The sequence below is a fragment of the Eurosta solidaginis genome, chromosome 4 (genome assembly GCF_040869045.1).
Source record: "Eurosta solidaginis isolate ZX-2024a chromosome 4, ASM4086904v1, whole genome shotgun sequence".
NCBI classification, from domain to species: domain Eukaryota; kingdom Metazoa; phylum Arthropoda; class Insecta; order Diptera; family Tephritidae; genus Eurosta; species Eurosta solidaginis.
The window spans coordinates 235331892-235349441 of record NC_090322.1 but is presented as its reverse complement, the minus strand read 5'-3'; the positions used below and the strand labels follow the sequence as shown (position 1 = coordinate 235349441).

The following is a 17550-nucleotide window of genomic DNA, read 5'->3' as shown; positions in this document are numbered from 1 at the left end:
CTATCTACAGAGAAACCACATCAAAACTAAACAAAAACCTTCAACTCCATCAATGAGTGCGCATCTGAGTAAAATATTTATGAATTGTATAAGCATTGATTACAGCGATTAAGCGCCGGTCAAAGATCGTTAGTCTGCGATCTGTCTAGACAACCGCATTGGCCAGTTTCCAAACCAGAAGTGACCGCAAACTGACGGTTAGCATTACAATCATAACTAACTGATTCCAATGGTGGAAAGGAATTTCATAGCCATCTGCGATCATAAAATATACTAAACTCTCAATTATAGACGTCAAAGCTTTTGCGTGATCATCATCATATCAAATGAATCAAAAGTTAATTATTACATGATATATGATCATCACAATTATTTAAGCTCAGCCGCAAGTTAGTGATAAATGTTATCGTGAACGTAGTTTATATTGAGGCATCACGAGTTCGTTTCTTTGATTAATGCATCGGTGGTTGGTTACTCGCAAGTGGATGAGAAGATCGTTTTGGCTACTTCACTTGACGGTGAGCTAAAATGTTGTTATTGATTTAGAAAGGTCTTTTTCGGTTTTTACGACTCAGCTCTAACAAATGATGCTGAAATTGAAATTGACTTAAACATATCGTAAAGTTTTAAATAAATTGACATTAATGAATTTGGGAATATAGTTGTTAGGTGGATTTACTAATAGGAAGCTTACTGAACGATGTGAAGATCGAGATTAAGAACTTATGTTTTTTTTTTCATGCAGCTGGCTTAGAATAGTGAATAGCGCATAGAAGTACGAAAGTACGATTCTCTCTTCCATTTTAAAAATGATCCACCTTTGTACTCAATAGCCTTAAGCTACTTTCAGTCACAAATTGAATCCACCCTTCCATATGGCGTAGGAGACTGCAATCATCGCATGAGAGCTGTAGAAAAATGATTTAAGTTTATTTATGTGACAAGCCTGCGACTTGAGTCCTTACATCGGAAAATTTCAGAGTCTTAATGGGGATGGTGGTGATGGTCCTGGCTCTTGGATGTGCTCTCTGAGGCAAAACGTAACATCAGTGCCATTTAAATAATGCAGGGGCAAAACAGTTGAAACTCATCTGCCTTGCAGATGCCGTTGGGAGTCGGCATAAAACATGTAGGTCCCGCCCGGCCAATTTGTAGGGAAAATATAGAGGAGCACGACGCAAATTGGAAGAGAAGCTCTGCCTTAGATCTCTTCGGAGGTTATCGCGCCTTACATTTTTTTTTAACGGGCAAAACATGGAAACAGGACTATTAAAAATGTGAATTTACCACAGTGGTAATACGGCAAGCACAATTTCGGTTTTGTATTTGTGATGAGAGAGAGATTTCGTCAGCAAGTACTGTCGTTCAGGCACGTACACGAACGTTTCACCACTATGTCTACATATAGAGGCGGTTTCCTTTAAGAACTCATTCATCTAAGGTCATACATCGACGAATTAGAAGGATGTTGAGGAGAAAGAGGCATTCTACGGGCACCTGATGCACGTTGGTTATCAATCAACTGCTCAGGTGGTTCGACGAGGGCCCCGTCAAACTTGCGCAGATGAAAATGCAGTTTCCATTTTTCAACTTTTAGCTCTTTGACTGATTGGGCGCTTTGGGATATATATACATACCTGAGTATCTAAATCTGGTTGATACGTTCTTGCTTACTAAGAGGTTTAGGCCCAGAATTGTGTTAATCAAAGGATAGAAGGGGTAACCCTGCAGAAGAAATATTGTACAGAATAACGAGGAATCATTCTAGATATTAAATTGTCGTGGAAGCTAAACTTGAGTGATAGAGTAAAGAGGTCGTGTAAAAGAATGCTGAGGTGTACGTGGGATATATTAGCTTGTCTCTCTCATTAGATATTTGCAGCAATTGCAGCGCCCATCCTATACTATGCAGTCCTACTTTGGTAGATGGCCACACAAAAAAAATTGGCATTATAATGTTTAGCATAACGGGAGCCCTGGAAACCACTCCGACGGCTGTACTGTATGCCATTCTGCATATTCAACTGCAACGACACTGAACGCCTCGGGCAGCTTGAGCGCAGACCATACAGCCATAGTAGTATAGCGTCATAAAATATGTAACCAACAGACTATGTAAATTCCAACCTGCTCTTCGATGGGGCTCCTAGAGCTACGATAGAGATGGTAGGTTGGCAAAAAATGGCAGACGAGTCGACACATGTGTATTCTGACGGTTCCAAAGTAACGGATGGAGTAGGTTCTGCGGTATACTGTGCTGTTTCGGAAATAAAGAGATCTTACAAGCTGACAGAAACCTGTAGTGTTCTTTCAGTTTGAAGTAGCAGCCGCGACCAAAGCAGTAAACACTTTTATATACAGGCAAGCAGAAATTAATTCAAGAACATCTTAAAGAGTGTTAGATTGTAAGCAATCCCTGAATAGAATCGGGATAAGGAAAACAATACATACATATATATTTGATACATGGACGTATAGGAATCGACGGGAATAGAAAAGCGGATGAGCTAGCTAAAAAGGGCGCATCCCTCGAAACTTGTACCGTGGACGTCCAAATAAGATTGGGCGGACTAACAATGTTACTCTTGTCATTAAAATAAGGAGACTGTTCGCTCATGATGGGTATTCTGACTGGACACTGCTTACTGGCTTCACATGCTTATATATTAGGCTTAAGGCTCCATTACTGATACTTAGCATAGACTTGACTTGACTTGAGAACTGTCACTTACAGTTCTGTTAAATGAACAGTGCATGTTACTGATTACTCAAAACTTGGCAACACTTAACTTGACTTAGAAGTCTGTTGAATTTTGATTTTCTATGTAAGTTCTAAGTGACGTTTACATTTTGAGATGCCATTTGTTTGTTTCCATGTCATTTTGACATTTTGTCATACAAATTGACATTTATTTAAAAGAAAATTTCAAACCTGATTATGATGCCAGATTGTAGGCGCTAAGTAGAGTATAATCGTGGCTAAGTTGCCAAGTTTGCACCAAGTCAAGTCAAGTCTATGCTAAGTATCAGTAATGGAGGCTTTAGTCAGTTATGGCAGATGTAGGAAGTGCGGGTTGGGGGAGGAAACGATCGAACACGTTTTGTGCTCACACCTGTGCTCGCCACGCTAGGAATCCAGCTATTAGGAGTGATACAGCTATCAAATCTAGAAGCATCAAGTATCATAGGTCCTAGAAAGCTGCTAGCATATGCCAAGAGGATGGAGTTGTTTTATAACATAGATCCTGGGTTATTCAGCTTGATTTAAAAGTTGGTGGCCTACCAACTTTGTCGCATGCAATTATTGCACGCCATATAATTTTGAGAAATTGATTCGAAAATTGACCACCTACATGCAATTATGTATCCCATCTATGGATTCTCAGTAGGGGATAAAGATCATCGATATAGAAGAGAATATACTCCTTCAGGGCATACCCTAGTGCCACTATACTCTTCTTAGCTCATAAGTTCCTTAGATGTCAATAAAAGCAAAAAAGGCTATATTTTATGGACATGAAAGGCACATTTTTCAGCAACATTAAGTTTAAGCTTAAGTAGAAATCTTTATCGCAACACCCCATGGTATAAATATTACCAGGTAAAACCATTTACTCTTCTTGGTGGTGGTTTTTTGATTTTTGACGTGAAAAAATATTTCGAAAAGTTTTGAAATCGGTTTTTATGTATGTATATTGCAGAAAAATTAGTTACCAAAATAATGGATGCCTCAACACGTCCTATTTTTGCAAAGGAACACAAGAAGAGACCTTACTTCTTAACCTCTTCTAATGAAGAAGCGATTGTTGGAGTCCACCCCTATTGATTTTTCATTCATCCTTCTTCAGTTGGTTGATACGTATTTAACCCTTAAATATGCTGAAAATTCACTTTACAAGAGATCAGCAGTCTCAAGTCTTCGCTGCTGCGGAAAAAAATTATTTTGGAGGTATTCTTTAATTTGTTTTAGCCCTTTTCCTCGCGGTTGGAAGATAAATTTTTTAGTTGGCACTTAACCGCTTAGGAGATGCTGGTCGTTGGGTAACAAGTCGCTCCAGCTGACGCTGTTTCGCGATAATTGACGCCAACAGTGGGCACCAAGAGAGATCAAAGTCTTCCCCCACCTGCTTTTCCCAACCCAGTGGAGATCTTCCCATAACTTGCCCACGCCAGCAAAAAGGATGTAGCTCTTCGCAGCTTAGCTAAACATCATCGTCCAGTTGGAGTATGATAGTTCGTGGAGGCTGAATTTACCGGCTGAACGGTCAAAGTCTGCCGCCGTGGTGTAGAGCTAGTCTATCCATCAAAAATATTTAAGAAAATTCGTATAAATGATATTGATTGTCCCTCGGAATTACCTTGGCACCAAAAGTTGGTCCGCCTTAGCAGATACATTTTTGGGTCAGCACAAAACATGTATGTAGGTGAGCCAGTTCGTAAAAAAAACGAATACACGACACGTAGCCTTCGAATTGGATGGAAAACTAGACCTTAATCTCCTCATATATATATCACACCAAATTGTTATTATTAGTAGATATGTATCTCTTCCGTACACCTTGGCGGTAAGTTATGTTTTTCTTGTCGTCGCGCAGGCGCAGATAATTTTCTAAACAATTTGTTGAAGCAAATTCCTCAGAAGAGGATCATGGCCTGGTACTTCTTTGTGCGGGAAACCACAATACAATTCTTGAATTGAAAATTCTGGAATGCAGCTGACCGCTGAGATTTCTTTCGCACCAAAAAAAGTTATTTCCACCAATAAAAAATTCGGTTTTGGATAAAATATCATAATATTAATGTTAGAACTCAAAAATATTTATAACAGCATGACACTGGTAATACGCGCCCAAAAATACCGAGAGGTGCCAAAAGACTCGTATTGACCTCGACAACAATAATCCGAAGGCGGAAAATAAAAATTTTAGATCGTTCAAAAGATATTAATGAAAAACCGAAAAGTGACCCCGGAGTGCTCCGAAACCGAGGGTGGGATCTATAGTATTTTTGCGCAGAACACCTTTCTGCATTGGTGGCCTTTGGCCGCGCTTATAAAAAATTACCTTGGGTGGATCCAACACCGGTTTGGAGACCAAAACTATATCCGCGCAAAACACTTATGTTCACAATTTTTTTTGTGGGTACCACAAAATCATCAAAATTACAAAAACCACAGGAAAATTTTCAAAACTTCTTTTGCAAATATCTCTTGACAGGCCCAACATTTTTTATCTCCGCTTTCCGCGATCCTGGATCCGAAACACGTCTTTTGATACCCCTCTTGATATTTTTGGACGTGTATTAGGAGTGTCATGCTGTCGTATAGAATTACCAAATACATATATTATATATTTGTTATATTTCTGTTATGAAATCAAAACCAAAATAAACAAGTAAGGAAGGCTAAGTTCGGGTGTAACCGAACATTACATACTCAGTTGAGAGCTGTGGAGACAAAGTAAGGGAAAATCACCATGTTGTAAAAAGAACCTAGGGTAACCCTGGAATGTGTTTGTATGACATGTGTATCAAATGGAAGGTATTAAAGAGTATTTTAAGAGGAAGTGGCCATAGTTCTATAGATGGACGCCATTTAGGGATATCGCCATAAACGTAGACCAGGGGTGACTCTAGAATTTGTTTGTACTATATGGGTATCAAATGAAAGGTGTTAATGATATTTTAAAAGGGAGTGGGCCTTCGTTCTATAGGTGTTCGCCTTTTCGAGATATCGCCATAAAGGTGGAACAGGGGTGACACTAGAATTCGTTTGTACTATATGGGTATCAAATGAAAGGTGTTAATGAGTATTTTAAAAGGGAGTGGGCCTTAGTTCTATAGGTGGACGCCTTTTCGGAATATCGTTATAAAAGTGGAAATTGGTTGACTCTAGAATGCGTTTGTACAATATGGGTATCAAATGAAAGGTGTTAATGATATTTTAAAAGGGCGTGGGCCTTAGTTCTATAGGTGGACGCCTTTTCGAGATATCGCCATAAAGGTGGACCAGGGGTGACTCTAGAATCTGTTTGTACGATATGGGTATCAAATTAAAGGTATTAATGAGGGTTTTAAAAGGGAGTGGCCCTTAGATGTATATGTAAACGCGTTTTCGAGATATAGACCAAAATGAGGACCAGGGTGATCCAGAACATCATTTGTCGGGTACCGCTAATTTATTTATATATGTAATACCACGAACAGTATTCCTTCCAAGATTCCAAGGGCTTTTGATTTCGTCCTGCAAAACTTTTTCATTTTCTTCTACTTAATATGGTAGGTGTCACACCCATTTTACCAAGTTATTTTCTAAAGTTATATTTTGCGTCAATAGACCAATACAATTACCATGTTTCATCCCTTTTTTCGTATTTGGTATATAATTATGGCATTTTTTTCATTTTTCGTAATTTTCGATATCGAAAAAGTGGGCGTGGTCATAGTCGGATTTCGGCCATTTTCTACACCAATACAAAGTGAGTTCAGGTAAGTACGTGAACTGAGTTTAGTAAAGATATATCGATTTTTGCTCAAGTTATCGTGTTAATGGCCGAGCGGAAGGGCAGACGGTCGGCTGTGTATAAAAACTGGTCGTGGCTTTAACTGATTTCGTCCTTTTTCACAAAAAACAGTTATCGTCCTAGAACCTAAGCCTCTACCAAATTTCACAAGGATTGGTGAATTTTTGTTCGACTTATGGCATTAAAAGTATCCTAGACAAATTAAATGAAAAAGGGCGGAGCCACGCCCATTTTGAAATTTTCTTTTTTTTTTTTATATTTTGTTGCAACATATCATTACTGGAGTTGAATGTTGACATAATTTACTTATATACTGTAAAGATATTAACATTTCTTTTAAAATTTGAATTTAAAAAAAAAAATTTTTTTTAAGTGGGCGTGGTCGTTCTCCGATTTTGCTAATTTTTATTAAGCAGACATATGGTAATAAGAGTAACGTTCCTGCCAAATTTCATCATGATATCTTCAACGACTGCCAAATTACAGCTTGCAAAACATCTAAATTACCTTCTTTTAAAAGTGGGCGGTGCCACGCCCATTGTCCAAAATTTTACTAGTTTTCTATTCTGCGTCATAAGTTCAACTCCCCTACCAAGTTTCATCACTTAATCCGTATTTGGTAATGAATTATCGCACTTTTTCGATTTTTCGAAATTTTCGATATCGAAAAAGTGGGCGTGGTTATTGTCCGATATCGTTCTTTTTAAATAGCGATCTGAGATGAGTGCCCAGGAACCTACATACCAAATTTCTTCAAGATACCTCAAAATTTACTCAAGTTATCGTGTTAACGGACAGACGGACGGACGGACATGGCTCAATCGAATTTTTTTTCGATACGGATGATTTTGATATATGGAAGTCTATATCTATCTCGATTCCTTTATACCTGTACAACCAACCGTTATCCAATCAAAGTTAATATACTCTGTGAGCTCTGCTCAACTGAGTATAAAAAATAAAAATGTGAGAGCAGTGAAAATTTTAAAAAATTTTTAAACGTCATTTCGGCTCTCACCGGTTTTACCTTGTAATATTTATACCATGGCAACACCCCAGAGAACTATGATATATAATGTATCAAAAACTTGCTTGAAACAAATTGAATCGGTTCACATATTTTTCACATTGGAAAGCGGAATTTTATAAAAATAAGAAATAATTTATTTCATAATTTCAATTTATTTTATTGATTAAATACATTTATAATGCCTGATCCAATACCCACGCTCACTTATTATGCGGCGCATCCTTGCAACAATATGGCGGACTGCAAACTAGAAGAACCAAGCATAATGCGCAAAGCACGTCGCAGTAAAGGATCTATTTACAAACAATTACTTCTAGAGCTCTATCAGGATGGTTGTTATAGTGCCGCGCGTCATTTCGAATATTTGGTAGAAGAAGAACAAGCACTTATCGCAAAAGAATACGAACGATTTTACGTTTATCAAAAGCCAGATTTTCTTTTGAAGATTATCGAAAATGTTAAGGCAGCTGAACAAATTTACCGTTTGGATAAAAAAATGGCGTATATATGTCACGGCGATTACTTAATGAGCTTGTGGCGTTGGTGGAGAAGGAACGTTTTGAATGGTTAACAGTAAAGTTATATCAAATAATATGTGAATATATGTTACAAACGACATCAAGCGATATTTTGGCGAGAGAACAATCGGCAAGATTTATTTTCACATATAGTAGATTTCTAATGCAACGGGGAGGATATGAGTCGCTAAGGCAAGCCACAATTATCTTACCCATTGCAATGGAAGTAGCATGCAGCGAACCTTGGAAACCCAATACAAGTCCCGAAATTTAAAAATTTCCCACGCTACATGTAGCTTTGTGTAGCTTATTAACTGAGATATATTTGGTGAAAGCGAAACAGCCAGGTATTACGAGTAAACGCGCTATGAAACGCGTACAAAAAGGCCTTAAAGCCATAGCTGAAGGTAGTAAGGGCTTAAATAAACTGCAGCCTCCAGCATAGCTTAAACCAAACATGCTTTTCTTCCTTTCAGTTGGTTCAATGCACAACAAAGTTTTGTCCTTCAAAGCTCTTCTTTTTAAAGTCGATGTTCTTATACAGGCGGATAGATGTGATTGGGCGTTAAAAGAACTAAAGTTATTCGAAAAAAGTTTATTGAAAATGCTGGATGCAGAGTATCTGCCCTACCAATTGGATTTCCTTTTAAAACTTGGCATCTGCATGTATAAGTAAGTACAGTTATTCTATAGTTTCCTATAAGCTTGTAATCTTATAACTAAAGAATCTGTATGTGTAATACTTAGTTTGAAGTTCTAAGCGAACCTAAGTTCCTCCTCATTACACTTATCCAGCTATACACGGTAGCCCCTCAATGAGTGTTCCACGTGAGTGATCTGTCCCGTATAATCCTTAGGTAGTTCACTTCTGTTGAACAGCTGATTTTGGTGCCGCCCAGATATGGTTCTAAAGTGGGCAGTTTTCATTGCTAGGCTAAAGGCTCTCAGACAGTTGTTATTAGGTTTGATAGACAATCTTTTGGTATTACATTTTTCTATGATGAGCACGGCTTAATTCATGTAATCAGATAACGCGAAATTCTAGGACAGACGATCGATGACTAACGTTTACGAAAGGGAAGAGAACGCACAGCTCATCTAGGCATCCCACAGTGACCATAATTGACTCAGTCGTTGTTCCTAGCTTCAGTCTAATTTTTCTTGCACCTCTATTGTGGCTCCAAGAGCTCCATCGAAGCGCAGTTACGAGTTCAAGCTGCCCGGTGCTTCCAGTCCCGTTGTATGAACTTAATGACGAGCTTTTTAAGTAGCTCGTACCTCGTTTTTCCTATTACATACTTATCTGTGACGTTCATTCATCCCTTGAAACATGCATTTAGTGACAGTGAAAGTTATTTTTTAGTTACACAAAGTAAGATCTAGAACTTCCCCTTTGAATAACGTTTACAAAATTGTATATAGGTGATAGATACCCCCATTAAATTGCTAGAACTCGTGCGCGTTCATTGGCGTTACAGTAGAAGATGGTATAAACCTCTTTGATGATAAAGGCTTTTGGCTGAGTGGCTGGGGACATTTCCGCCTTTCTCGGGGAATATGAGCGGGCGACACGGATAGGACTTCCTCTATTTCACATATTGGGGAGCTATCAAATCAGCCCTCATGCACTGTACAAGTGAGGAAAAACTTTAGTTTATTGCTTAAGAGCTATAATGAGAATCAGTGCTATAATTAACTTGCCATCAGTATAGTTTAGGCTTTTCAAGCACGATGTAGATGTAGGCTCCTTCACGAAGCCTATTCCCATATCTTCCGAAGGGAAATCTCTGCATAGACGTCATTAACTGGGAGGGGAAATGGTCTTGTCGACCGCGAGCAGCCATTTGCTTTAAAATGTCGTCAACCAATATAGCAGCTACTTCGGCCGTTTGGCCTTTGGGCGGATTTACATAAACGCTCTGATGCTTTGACAGCCAAATAAGATAACAACGAAACGCCGTTGGCTCTTGCTGAGCCATTTCATCCACCTGGGAGCCCCGCAAACTGGCAAATCTTCGTTGCCCCGGCTAGCTGTATAATTATGTATCAAGGCCGACTCTGGCTAAGTTCTAAGAAGATCAGAGAAAAACACGCTAGTTTCGCCTTAGTCATAACGATACAGTCATTTAAGCATGAAATTTTATGTTTCTAAAGAGATGGAAAGCAGAAATCCCCGTGTGTTTATTCACACCGTATGGACCCCAGACCTTATCTAACAAATTCATTTCTACTTAAAGTTGTTCCATTACTATTTTACAGCCTGAATGAACCAAGGAAAGCAATTCATGTATTTTCTAAGGCATTAAAAATGTGCAAGAGGCATAATTACATCGAAGCTGAGGGTGAAATTCTTCTTCACATTGGTCAAGCACAAAAACGCTTTCCACATGGGCAATTAAAAGCTCGCTTAGCCTTTCAATTGGCTAAAACTCATTTTCAACTTAGTGGCGAGCATGAAAAGGAACAAAAAATTAGATATATGATAGCATCATTAAAATCAGATCTAATAAAACCCAACTTGTACAAGCTGATGAATTCCAATAAGTACTGTGACTTTTATAAATTAAGACAATGGAAAAATGTGTGCGAACCATTTTGGGAGGATGACAACAAGAATGGACATTTAACACGTCAAACACTAAATAGTATTTCGATGTTTTCAATTCACAATCTGCACAAACTCTATCATCTTGTATTGAATACACAAGCTGCATTTAATGTGGTGCAGGAAGCGGAGGAAGAAGAAAGTGAGGATCAATCTACAAATGATTCGGACCGGGATCTTGATTTTCTAGAACGTATTATTGCAAGTAATATTTATGTGGATGATGATAACTACGATTATGACGTTGAAGAAGAGAGTGTCGAAGAAGAGGATGATGCTGAAGGGAGATCTGTGTATAGCTATGTTCCAACCCACGATACCATAATAAAAAGTGATGTTTCACAAATGCTTGAATACATTGAAGCGATAAGCCCGAGAAGACGTCACTCCTCTATAGCGAGTAGTACAAAATCCAGAAGATCGACGTTGAAAAGTAATTGGATGCCAAGCGAGACAGATTCAATAATTTGCTTACTGCGTCAGGAGGATTACAGCTGAGAGAATCGCAGCATACAAATTCGTCAAGATGGAAACTTGTAACTAAATATTTGAATGCTTTACAAGATAGTTGCTTGCTGTATGAAGTTCATATTCATAATTTAAAACTATTATACTTTAATGTATTATCTTTATCTTCTATATATATAAAAAGAAGTGTACATTTTAATTGTCACTCCATAACTCGAGAACGGATAGAAAGATTGCCATGAAATTTTTAGGAAAGATACAGGAAGGAGAGATGATGGTTAGTTGATTTTGAAATCCCAAATCGGTTTAGCCATATATCTATATATATAAAAATGAATGTTTGTATGTATGTCATCGATTAACTCAAAAACTACTGGACCGATTATTATGAAAATTGGTATATGTATTTTTCCACGGGGATGGTTTATATAATGAGTACTTGATACCGGGTGACTAGGGTCTCGAGATATAGGCCAAAACGTGGACCCGGGTACCCCTAGAATGTGTTTATACAATATGGATATCAAATGAAAGCTGCTGATGGGTTCTTTAGTACAGGGTAGTTTTCATACCTATTGGTGACTAGGGTCTCGAGATATAGGCCAAAACGTGTACCCGGATACCCCTAGAATGTGTGTGTATTTTGGATATCAAATGAAAGCTGTTGCTGAGAGCTTTTAAGTAATTTTCATTGTGATATTCGATTTAGCCGCATCAACCTGGCAAAACTTATAAATATGCATGCGAATCCGAAATAAAGTCATGAATTAATAATACCCACATACCTATTTACATACGTCTATTCGATTTGCCTGAAATTTGGTATATAAATTTGCCTATATTAGTATTTACGATGCTTTTTTCCGGGAAGTAGACCAGAGACGCACTGGGACTGGGATTAGGACTGGGACTGAGACTGAGACTCGGAGTGGGACTGGGACTGAGACTCGGAATGGGACTGGAACAAAATACATACCACCCTCTGGGGCTGGCAATAAGATATGAAGAAGAATGAGAAAAACTTGAGAGAAGAGAAAAGAGAGAAGGAGACTGAGAAAGAGATAGATTGAGACGAAGATGGAGATAGATGAAGCGAAAAATACGGAGAGAGGAGTGAATACAAAGATTAGGAAAAAGTGTAGAGGGGCGAGGGCAGATTTAGACGGAAAAAGCTTATTAAAATGTATGCAGATATACCAAATTTAGGGCAGAACAACGTCTGCCGGGTCTGCTAGTTATATTATATAATACTAGAAGACCCGGCAGACGTTGTCCTGCCCTAAATTTGGTATATCTGCATACAGTTTAATAAGCTTTTTCCGTCTGACTCTTCCCTCCCCCCCCCCCCCTCTTCACTTTTTCCTAATCCTTTTATTCACTCCTCCCTCCGTCTTTTTCGCTTCATCTATCTCCATCTTCGTCTCATTCTATCTCTATCTGAATCACCTTCTCCTTCTCTCTTTTCTCTTCTCTCAATTTCTTCTCATTCTTCTGCATTCCTTCTTGCCTATCCCAGAGGGTGGTATGTATTTTATTCCCGTTCCAGTCCCAGTCCCACTCCGAGTCTCAGTCCCAGTCCTAGTCCTAATCACAGATCCAGTCCGTCTCTGGATAATATATTACTCTGTACTAAAGCACTCATCAACAGCTTTCATTTGATATCCATATTCTATAAACACACTCCAGGGGTACCCGGGTCCACGTTTTGGCCTATATCTCGAGACCCTAGTCACCCAGGGGTATGAAAATTACCCTTTACTAAAGCACTCATCAACAGCTTTCATTTGATATCAATACTCTATAAACACATTCTAGGGGTACCCGGGTCCACGTTTTGACCTATATCTCGAGACCCTAGTCACCCAGGGGTATGAAAATTACTCAATACTAAAGCGCTCATCAACAGCTTTCATTTGATATCAATACTCTATAAACACATTCTAGGGGTACCCAGGTCCACGTTTTGGCCTATAGCTCGAGACCCTAGTCAGCCAGGGGTATGAAAATCCCTCTACTCATCAACAGCTTTCATTTGATATCCATATTCTAAACACATTCTAGGGGTACCCAGGTCCACGTTTTGGCCTATATCTCGAGACCCGAGTCACCCAGGGGTATGAAAATCCCTCTACTCATCAACAGCTTTCATTTGATATCCATATTCTAAACACATTCTAGGGGTACCCAGGTCCACGTTTTGGCCTATAGCTCGAGACCCTAGTCAGCCAGGGGTATGAAAATCCCTCTACTCATCAACAGCTTTCATTTGATATCAATATTCTATAAACACATTCTAGGGGTACCCGGGTCCACGTTTTGGCCTATATCTCGAGACCCTAGTCACCCAGGGGTATCAAAATTACCCTCTACTAAAGCACTCATAAACAGCTTTCATTTGATATCAATACTCTATAAACACATTCTAGGGGTACCGGGTCCACGTTTTGGCCTATAGCTCGAGACCCTAGTCAGCCAGGGGTATGAAAATCCCTCTAGTAAAGCCCTCATCAACAGGTTTCATTTGATATCCATATTCTAAACACACATTCTAGGGGTACCCAGGTCCACGTTTTGGCATATATCTCGAGACCCGAGTTACCCAGGGGTATGAAAATTACCCCTTGCTAAAGCACTCATCAACAGCTTTCATTTGATATCCATATTATATAAACACTCTCTTGGGGTACCCGGGTCCACGATTTGGCCTATATCTCGATACCCTAGTCACCCAGTCACCTATCCTATATTTTAAGCTAGATCAAACTACACACGGGGTGAAAACAAATTCAAAATCGGTTCAGTAGTTTAGGAGTCCATTGTGCTCAAACATAGTGACAACTGTTTTTTATATATTAAGATTATTCTTATTATACACATATGTATTTTCCTTAAGCATCAGTCATTGAGATTATGAGTTGTATAGCACTTTTCTATTGAATATACATTCTTATTATTATAATTAGGCCTCTATGCACTGCGACCTGTATTTGGATCTATTGTGCCTAACCTTTCAGCCTATTACTGTATATGGAAACTGTTAATGTATTTAAGTACGTCTTTAGGCCTTTTACTCCATATCACGAAGGGATTAAGAGTCACGCCACATAGATGGGAGATCATCTGCCTTGCCAGAGCGACGTGTTCGCAGAGAATTTGAACAGGCGTTTCATGCAGCTCACAAAAGCGACAGATTTATGCATCGGACAGATTTCACTTAGGTTACATCGTAGACTACAGTGTCCCGTATAGTACTCAGTGAGAGTTCGTAGTTATACTCTCTAGCAACGAGAGTATCAGCCAAACTCATTAATCCTAGCAGAGGGGACTGCTTAATAAGTTTGGCTGATACTCACGTTGCTGTGAATATAAACAATTTGGCCTGTCCTTGCTCTGGGCGTTCAATTCGATGTGTGGCTTTGTGAATGCACAGAAGGGCTTTTGACTATAGAATTGAGAATATGTCACCCTACTTGGCTAGGTAGTCATCTATCTATTGCCTTCATGTCCATGATGCCTGAGAGCCATCCTAACAAACCCCCCGTTTTTAGCCCACAGATTATTTAGGTCTTCAATTCATTCATCCGTTAGCTAAAAAGTAATTATGTAAGCCTACAAGGCTTGTAAGCCTGTATGGCTAACATAATGAAGATACTGCATTTGGCAAAGCCGTATACGCTTTGCAGGGAAATTAAATTCAGATATAGAGGCAAATCGTTCCTGCGCCATCAAATCTATAGTCGGTAAAGGATCACGGATTGAGAGAAGCTTCGTACGTTCGTTAACTAATCTGCTCACAATCACGCCGTTTTTTCTAACAAGCACAACTTTGGGCCTAATATAGCAATTATAATTCCAATTTGAATGTAAATGTTCGCTTTAAATGGCTTCACTTGTCATCTTTTAAGCCGCCGGTAGATGAAGAAGCAATTTTGGATTATGTTTCAAAAGTTGCCAATATATCGAAATCTGTAATGCGTTGCCAAAAGCTTGTTAAAAAGGATGTGGATGCCAATTCTTTAACTCATGTGAATTTTAAGTTTGGTATATCCTCATCCAATTATAATAAGATTCTTGATTCATCAATTTGGCCGTCTGATGTCAAATTGAAGCCCTTTCGTTTTTTTCAAAAGGCTGTGTCCCTGCAGAAGAATGTGTGAGTGTTAAGTCAGGTACTAATAATGAGTCAACTATTCCATGTTTGAATAGTAGTGCTCGCTCTACAAAGAAATCTTTGACTATTTATTTTCAAAATATGTCGGGAATGAGGACTAAAGCTTCAACTGTTTATGCCGCTACTTGTAAGAGTGGTTATGATATAATTGTTCTCGTGGAAACGTGGTTAACCGAAGATTTTCATGATAATGAGTTTTTTGATAAGAATCTGTACAACGTGTTTCGCAAAGATCGAAATAGTTAAAGCACTGGTCTCTCTCGAGGAGGAGGAGTCTTAATAGCTGTTAACAAAGAAATACATTCGTCTCAGGTTCCTCTTAATATAGCTGATACTGCTATATACCAATTAATATTTTCAATAAAGGGCAAAACCGGTGTTCTTCACGTTAGTGTTACTTATATCCCGCCAAATAGTCCGGAGAAGCTTTATGAAGATCATGTTAATAATATTATGTATGTTTCGAGGAACGATTTGAATTCGCAGTTATGTGTATTAGGTGATTTTAATTTAAATAGAATCATTTGGAGTTATCTTCCAAGTGAAAATGTTCTTATACCAACCAATGTAAATTATGCTAATGAAATGTATTTAGTTGATAGTTTTTATAGTTTACAATTAGTTCAAATTAATAACTTTGTAAACTCACTCGATAAAATACTAGATCTAGTTTTTGTTAGCAATGATCTAAATTATAATTTACTTTGCTCTTGCTTTCCTTTATCGAATACTGAGAAGCATCATATACCATTAATATTAGAGCTTGAGTTTTATGAATATGCAAATGTTGCACTTAATAATGAGATTGGTTTCAATTATAGTCGGTGGGATTTTGGATTGATAAATAATTTAATTTCCAATGTTGACTGGCAACTTCTTTTTCATCACCGCAGTCTTGTGGACTGTTTTAATTTATTTAAAAGTAATATCTCGGAAATAGTAGAAAATAATATTCCTCGTCTTCCAGCAAGGGTTTATAATTTACCGTGGTATACAAAGATCCTAAAGAAACTTAAAAACCAATGTAATAAATATTATAAGCTTTTTAAGGAATCTAACTCCCTTCAACACAAGCAAGAATACTTAAAGTACGTTAAGGAGTTCAATTGCCTTGATAAATTCTTATACAATCAGTATATTAATAACTTCGAGAATATCATCAAATCCAATCCAAAGTCGTTTTGGAATTTTATTCGTTCTAAGGGATCATCTTCAGCTATTCCGCGGTCTGTGTCTTACCAAGGTATAAATTCAACATCATCTTATGACTCGGCAAATTTGTTTGCAGAGTTTTTCAATGCGAATTTCGACTTTAGTGACGCTCCGAGTGACAATAGTGGTATGTGAAATAACATATCGTCTTGTCTTAACTTCCCAACATTAGTTCTTGACATAGATGATATTATTATAAGTATTAAGACTATCAAGAGCTCAAAGCAGTGCGACTATCAACAATTTTCATCTTTTTTTCTAAAGAAATGTATGGTTTCGTTTGCGGAACCCTTGTTGTACATTTTTAATTTGTCCCTAAAATCAGGCATTTTTTTGGATGATTGGAAAATTACTTATATTGAACCAGTTCACAAGAATGGTAATAAGAGTGATGTTTCAAATTATCGACCAATTTCTAAATTGCCCGTTATATCGAAACTGTTTGAGAAAGTGGTTATGGGAAAGCTGATGTCGTTAGTTCAGTGGCATATCTCCCCAAATCAGCATGGATTTGTTCCAGGACGTTCAACAATTTCTAATCTCTCAGTATTTTCTAATTACTGCATTTCAGCGTTCACAGATGGTTGCCAAGTCGACTGCATATATAATGACTTATCCAAAGCTTTTGATAGAGTATCTCATCGAGTATTTTTGGCTAAGCTACAGCATTGGGGGTTTTATTCCACCTTCTTACAATGGATAAGTTCATATTTATCCAATAGAATCAATTTTGTTGTTATCGATAATGTAAAGTCAGCGCCATATGTGGCTACTTCGGGTGTGCCTCAAGGAAGCATCCTTGGTCCGCTCTTCTTTATAATGTATTTTAATGATGTCAGTGCTTGCTTTAAAAAGTGCGGTCATCTTATTTACGCTGATGACTTGAAAATCTTTTTCAAAATAGGAAATGAGTCTGATGTTCTTGCACTTCAAACAGAATTAGTTGCTTTTAATGATTGGTGCAACAGGAATAGGGTTGCTCTCAATGTCAGTAAATGTTACAGTGTTACGTATTCTAAATTAAA

At 38.1% G+C, this 17550-nt stretch overlaps 1 pseudogene; it reads left to right on the top strand.

The window, feature by feature from the left end:
- The first annotated feature begins 7729 nt into the window (after nucleotides 1-7729).
- LOC137248807 (uncharacterized) lies at nucleotides 7730-11172 on the top strand (annotated as a pseudogene).
- The last annotated feature ends 6378 nt before the right edge of the window (nucleotides 11173-17550 follow it).